Below are 8,034 nucleotides of genomic sequence, written 5' to 3'. Positions count from 1 at the left end.
CCTCAAACAAGTAAGTGTTGCCCCTGAACTTCATCCTTGCCTTTCAATTAATACATTTGAGGTTAATTTTCTATGCTAAATGTGAAACCCTAGAATCTCCTCTATTTATGCCTTAAAACCCTAGCCCTTACTATTCCTTCCATCACTTATCCCTAAAACCCTAGCCCCTCTCCCTCATTTTCATGGTTTATACCCTCCCACTCATTTTCATGTTTACCTAGTCCACCAAATACCCCACAAGATCACTTCCCCTTCCCTTATTCCTAACCACCCTTACTCACCCCCTCCATCCCTTTTCTAGGAGTACATAGCCTCAAAGCTTGGAAAACATGGACAAAGAAGACATAGATTATGAGGAGGAGAAAGATTTTGATTTGATGGAGCATGGTGAGCTAGAACAACATCATATTCATCATGGCATAGAGACAATTGATTTGGAGGCTCAGGATGAAGCAACAATAGAAAACATCATCATACAGGAGAAATATGCTCCAATCCAGGCATTGATGGACAACTTGGAGAGAGCTAAGTATGTCATCACATATCTGGAACAAGAGAACAAGCAGCTGAGTGATAAGAAGGTCCTCATGGAGCTGGAACTTCTCAAGACAAAAAGACAAAGTGACAAGGGTAAATCAACAATACAAGAGGAAGAAGCACCAGTCACTTTGACTTCAGTTGAGAAGGAAATTGAGAGTGATAGATAAATTTGGCTTGAAAGAGTCAATTTTCACTTAGAAAAGCTGCTACAAAGGGCCAATAGGGACAACCAAATCATCAGGCACATGGCCTACCACTACAGGACCTAGAACAAAATTTGCAATGTAAGGGTCAAGTAGATGAAAGCAAGGCTAAGATGGGCTCTCAAAGGAAAAAAGGAGGAGGATAGGCTTAGGTTTCTTGCTAAAGCTTCCTTGGCTCATCAAGATGCTTGATGATGGTGTTGCTCACCAATTTTGATCAAATTCGAAGGAATTTTTTCCTTTGGCAAATTTTGGAAACTTTAACACAGGAAACTTGGCTCTACGCACAACGCCATTGCCGTTGCGCTTTTCCTAGGGACACCCAATGGAAAAATGGCTTGCATTTTTGGATTTAGAGCGATTAGTACATGCACCCTATGCATTTTCTAAGCCTTTGGAGTAGAACTGGTCTACAAAAAGGTCAAACAAACCCCAAAAATGACCTTTCAGCCACTTTTTGGACACACAGAAGTACTCTTGGGAGAATCAATTTTTGAGGGGTCAAATGGGCCTAGAATGAAGAAATTCCCATTGTTTTACAAATTAGACTTGAATAGCTTTCCAATGAGATATCATGAGCTCAATTTGGTGTTGGAAATAATACTGAGAGGGGGGGGTGAATCAGTATTATCAAATTCTTTTCAATCTATCTTCCTTATTTATACTTTGAATAATTCTTCAAATATTGATCATTACTTTGTATGTCAGTATCATCAAATAATGAGCAGGAACAAGAAAAGCAAATAGTCACACAAAAGAACACCAGATATAAGGTGGAAACCCAATGTGGGTGAAAACCACCTGCTGCAATATGTCTCTATCTTCTTTCAATTAGAAACTCATTTTACAATGATTTTGTACTAGTGCAGTCCTTTACCAGTACGTAGGCTACAGCCTGCAGAGAGCTACAACCCTCTCTCGTTCTCCAGCTTCTCCTGGAAGGGAGCTACAACCCCCTTAGCTCTTGTACTAGCCAAGATACTAGTACGTAGGTGCTGGCGTACTGAAGGCTACAACCTTCTCTTTCTTCCAGGGACCACGTTTCATAAATTTTCAGACTAGATCCATAAACATCAATCAATGATCAAGTATATCTGCATCAAACAATCTCCTTTTCCCAATTAGCACTGAATCAAGTAAACACTTCTCTGACAGCTGTACCCAGAACACAGTAACAGTAACCACACACCAAATTCTGAACCTAGAATACGGCAACAATAGACAGAGGTAGCTAGATCATAATTTAAAGATATACGCTACTCCAACAACCTGAAACCTGCGAGCAGATCTATAAAGGATAATTCCTTCTTTCAAATATTCAGACACTAATTAACCCAGATTGTCAGATTTATAGATCAGGCATGCGCCTCATATAACAGATCAAAATCATGCAAAGATACTATTATTCAAGCATAAAGATTATGACCCATCAATGGAACTTATCCTTCTTTATGCGCTAAGGTTCCTCCTTGATTCAGATCTAGATCTGCACCATAACCCAATCACAAATATTTCAGATATAGCACTTATTAGATATTCAATTTATTCGATGATGCTTTGCCAAATGATCTCCTTCCTCTTTTATAGTCTTTGGCCTTCCACAATACCACGGTCCAAAACCATAGGATCAAAAAACTGCTGGACTAATACCATGAACCAGCCATGAAAGTGCGTGAGATCAACACTTTTGGATGCAATACCACGAGCCAAAACCATAGGATCAAAAACTATAGGACTAATACCATGAACCAACCATGAAAGTGTGTGAGATCAAAACTTTTGGATGCAATACCACGGACCAAAACCATAGGATCAAAAATTGTTGGACTAATACCATGCGCCAACCATGAAAGTTCGTGAACTTTTCTCTTCATGAAAGGGACTTTTCTCTGCATGAAAGTGCGTGAACTTTTCTCTACATGAAATAAACTTTTCTCTGCATAAAAGTACGTGAACTTTTCTCTACATGAAATAAAATTTTCTCTACATAAAAGTGCATGAACTTTTCTCTACATGAAATAAACTTTTCTCTGCATATAAGTGCGTGAACTTTTCTCTTCATGAAAGGGACTTTTCTCTGCATGAAAGTGCGTGAACTTTTCTCTACATGAAATAAACTTTTCTCTGCATAAAAGTGCGTGAACGTTTCTCTACATGAAATAAACTTTTCTTTGCATAAAAGTGCGTGAACTTTTCTCTACATGAAATAAACTTTTCTCTACATGAAAGAAATGTTTATCTTCATGAAAGAAACTTTTATCTTCATGAAAGTGCGTGAACATTGCTGTACTATAATTTATCATCTGAGATGAGTGGGTTGCCATCAAGTACAACATATGTATCATAATGCCAACAATCTCCCCCTTTGGACTTGATGGCAACAACAACCAATCACTCTCCCCCTTTGACATCAAGGGCAAAGGGTTATGCTCCACCTAAGAACATTCTCCCCCTGACTATAAACCAGATTTGCAAAGAAGAACCATAATCCATCAAACACCATAAATGACCATGAAAGAGATAGAGACGTATTGCAGCAATATTCAAACCAACATCCATGATCTCCTTCTGTACTTCCTCCATAATGCCAACAATGCATGATATGCTCCCCCTGAACCTGTGCCATTCGATCTTTGACCAATCCACAACCCAGCACATGTATGCATATACTTCAGATGGACCTTGCGTACAACCAACAATCAGAAGGGATTCAACAACAAGATGATGCATCAACAACCCCCAGCTTTTGCCTGAGGTATTCAAAGGTCTCTCTAGGCAATGGTTTGGTGAGTATATCAGCAACCTATTCCTTAGAAGGAACATACTCCAACTTGACCTTTTGTTCAAGCACTTGTTCCCGGAGAAAGTGATACTTGACTGCTATGTGTTTGGTTTTTGAATGCATGACTGGGTTCTTTGAAATGCTGATTGCACTTGTATTATCACATAAGATGGAGATGGGTGGTGTACAAGTGATTTGAAAATCCTGCAAGGTCTGCATCATCCAAAGGAGTTGAGTGCAGCAACATATTCTGCTTCAGCTGTAGACAAGGCAATCGAACTCTGTTTCTTGCTGAACCAAGATACTAATCTGGAACCCATAAAGAATGCACCACCACTTGTGCTCTTTCTATCATCCACACTTCCGGCCCAATCTGCATTAGTATAAGCATGAAGTGTGAGATCTGTATCTCTAGGATACCATAAGCCATAATTTTGAGTCACTTGAAGATATTTGAAGATTCTCTTTACTACCTGAAGATGAGTTTCCTTTGGATTTTCCTGAAATCTTCCAACTATTCCCACTGCATGCATGATGTCTGGTCAGGTACCTGTCAAATAAAGTAGACTTACAATCATAGATCTGTAGGTTGGTTGATGTACTGCTGCTGATTCATCATTTGCACTGAGGCTACATCCTGTGACCATGGGTGTACATACTGGTTTTGCATCTTCCATGCCATATTTCTTCAAAATCTGCTTGAGATACTTGGTCTGAGACAAGAAGATCCCTCCTTCCTTTTGTTGGATTTGTAGGCCAAGAAAATATGTCAATTCTCCAAGCAAGGACATTTCAAATTCTTTCTGCATCACCAAGGCAAAGCTTTGACTCATAGATTCTTCATTGCTGCCAAAGATAATGTCATCTACATACACAACAAGTATTAGCAATTTGTCATTTTCAATTTTTATATAAAGATTGCTATCTGCTGATCCTTTTGAAAAACCTTGTTGATGAAGATATTTTTCCAAACGATAGTACCAAGCCCTTGGAGCTTGTTTAAGACCATAGAGAGCCTTTTTCAGTCTGCATACAAGATTTGGATCATTTCCAAGAATGAAACCATCTGGTTGTTCAATGTATACTTCTTCTTCTAAGTCTCCATTCAGAAAAGCTGATTTCACGTCCATTTGAAATACTTTGAACTTTTGAAAGCTTGAGAGAGCAAGGAACATTCAGATGGCCTCAAGTCTTGCAATAGGAGCAAAAGTTTCCTCAAAATCTATTCCTTCTTGCTACGCATACCCTTTACAAATAAGTCTTGCCTTGTTTCTAATTACTTCCCCATTTTCATTCAACTTATTTTTGAATACCCATTTTGTCCCTATAACATTCTTATCCTTTGGTCTAGGAACCAACTCCCAAGTGTTGTTCTTTTCGATCTGCTCAAGTTCTTCATCCATTTCTTTGACCCAACATTCATCTTTGCATGCCTCTTTTACATTTTGTGGTTCAGTGGAGGAGAGTAATGCCAAATAGCTTGAAGCTTCTGCAATTGTTCTTCTTTTTTCTACACCTGCTTCTTTCTGCCCCAAAATCTGAGATTCTGGATGATTCTTCTGAACGTACCGGGATGGAGTCTTCTCTTCTATCCTTATCTGTTCCTCTGGTGCTTCTTGAGGTTCTTCTTCTTCATCATTCTGTCTTTGAGGGTAGTCTTCATCTTCTTCGATATTTTCATGATTTACTTGCCTAGGAATGTATCCCTTTTCATCAACCACTACATCAATGTTGTCAACAATTCTTCCAAGTCTTTTATTGTAGCACTTATATGCTTTGCTGTGTGGAGAATAACCAAGAAGAATGCCTTCATCTACTCTAGGTTCAAGTTTTCCAAGTTGCTCATTAGTATTCTTAATATAGCATTTGCTCCCAAAGATTTTGAAGTGCTTTACCGAAGGAGTCTCACCATACCAGAGCTCATGAGGAGTTTGAGTGTTGTTCACTCAGACATTTGTTTTGTTGAGAATAACAACTGTAGCATATGCGGCTTCACCCCAGAAAGTTATGGGAGTTCCAGACTCATCCAGCATAGCACGAGCCATTTGTTGGATTGTTCTATTCATCCTTTCCACCAGTCCATTTTGCTGAGGAGTTCTAGCTGTAGAGAATTCTCTTCTTATCCCATGTTCTTCACAGAAATCGAAAAATTTATTTGAGGTAAACTCCCCAACTCTGTCAGACCTGAGGCACTTAATTTTGTAACTTGATTCATTTTCAACCAAGGCTTTGAAGGATTTGAATTTCTCGAATGCTTCGTCTTTGTGCTTCATAATTCCTAACCAAACAAACCTGGAGAAATCGTCAATGAATAATATCAAGTATTCTTCTCCTCGAGGTGTCCTTTTCCTAAATGGACCACATACATCTGTATGGACTAGCTCAAGAGGCATGCTAGCTGATCCTTCCTTCTCTGGAAAGTTAGTTCTGGTTTGCTTTCCAAACTGACATGATTTGCATATGGTGTTGTCTGGAATTTTGATATCTGGAAGACCACGAACTGCCTGATATTTGCATGCTTTCCTTATTTGTGAAAAGCTTAGATGCCCCAACCTCAGGTGCCATAACCAGTGTTCATCATCCTTGCTCAAATAGCATTGTTGTTGTCCTTCTTCAAATATGTATAGATTATTTTGAGTTCTTCTACCTTTGATCATTGTTTCACCTGTATCAAGATCACGAACACGACATCCGTTTGATCTAAATATCACCTCGGTTCCTTGATCACACATCTAGCTGACACTTAGAAGATTTTGCTTCAATCCATCAACATACAAAACATTTCCAGCTTTGACCTTTTCTTTTAACTGAGCAGTGCCTTTTCCTTTTATAGCTGCAGGAGTATCATTTCCAAAAGAGACTTTCTTTCCCTTTTCTAAAGCAGAATATGATTCAAGTTTTTCTTTATCACCTGTCATATGTTTCGAACATCCACTATCAATGTACCATATATTTTCTTGTCCTTCTGCATAAAATGCTATCCCACATCTTTCTGTTTGTGGTTCCTTTATTCTCCATGTTCTGGTGCTTGGGGCTTGTTCCTTTGTCTGCTGAAATCTGCTCCTGCATTCAGAATCTTCATGACCAAAGTTATTTCAAATAGAACATTCAACTTCATTTTCAAGAGCCGAAAAGTTGTTATAGGTCCTTTTTGTAATCCCGATCATACTTCTTTGTTTTTGAGCTTCTCTAGTCATGATTGTTTTATATGCAACGCATTGAGCGGCTTTGTGACCAAAGTTATGGCAAGAGAAACATTGCCCATTGAAGAAACTTCTGCGATTATCAAATCTACCGGCCAAATGATTGTAATTTCTATTGTCATCCATTCTTGAAGCAAATTGAGAAGATTTTACCTGTGGCTGGTTGTAGATTTTGTTCATCCTTAAGACAGATTGCCCCTGGTTTACCTGATAGTCTTTGTTTGTTCTTGATGTAATTCGTCCCTGCTTTACCTGGTGATCTCCATTGTGTTTTTTCTCATTGCTTCTTGATGCATCAAGATAACTCTTTGAGGTGGATGCTTGAGATGTTTCTCCATTATACCCAGACTTGTATTGTTTAGCAGAGAACGTTGTACATTGATGATCTCATCCAGAGTTTCAAATCCTTTCACAAACTTAAGATTAATAGCCTTTGTTTTCTCAATTTCTTTTCTAAGGCCAACAATTTCACCTTCTAACTTTTCAAGATATTTTTCTTTTTCATCAATTTGAAATTGTAGAGTACCAATGATCATATTCTTTTCTTCTATACATGTCTTAAGTCTAGAAATCTCTTCATAAAAACTATCCACATCTATAGCATCCATGTAATCATCATCTTCAAATGCCATTAAAAGTTTATAGTCATTACCTTGTTCATCTTCATCATTATTTGATAGACCATCACTATCTTCATGAGTGTAGTAGCTTTTCTTATTTGCATTCTGTTTCTTGTTCCATTTGGCAGGTTCCTTTCCTTTGTCAATCTTATCCTTATGAGGACATTTGGAAGCATAATGACCTACTCTTCCACAAGCAAAGCATTTAAAAGGTAGCTTACCTCTAAACCTTCCAGTACCCCGTTAAAGATTTCTGACAAAATTTGATTCTTCTTCTCCTTCTGGCACGTGACTTGATTCATAGTAGTCTCCTTTGCCTGAAGCCTTAAAAGTAGCTTCTCTCCTGTCTGATGGACCTCCTTTTCTCATTTCATAAGCAGTTAGAATTCCGTGTAGCTGAGACATAGTAAGAGTTAGTAGATTTTCCTTTTCTTCTATTGCAGACACTTTAGATTCAAACTTGGGGGACAATGATCTTAGGACTTTTTCAACCACAACAGCCTCTTTCATTTCTTCACCCAAGTTTTTCATACAATTAACAATCTCATCTACCGGAAGGAAATAGTTAGCCACACTTTCATCATTATACATTCTGAGATTCTCATACTGAATCCTGAGGGTTTGAAGTTTTGCACGTTTTACCTGTTCATCTCCTTCGTAGCTCAAAACAATCTTGTCCCATATTT

This window comes from Pinus tabuliformis, chromosome 1_2, assembly GCF_031772625.1.
Source record: "Pinus tabuliformis cultivar Carrire ecotype Pingquan chromosome 1_2, CPIR1, whole genome shotgun sequence".
Lineage (NCBI taxonomy): Eukaryota > Viridiplantae > Streptophyta > Pinopsida > Pinales > Pinaceae > Pinus > Pinus tabuliformis.
This window is presented reverse-complemented; position numbering follows the sequence as displayed.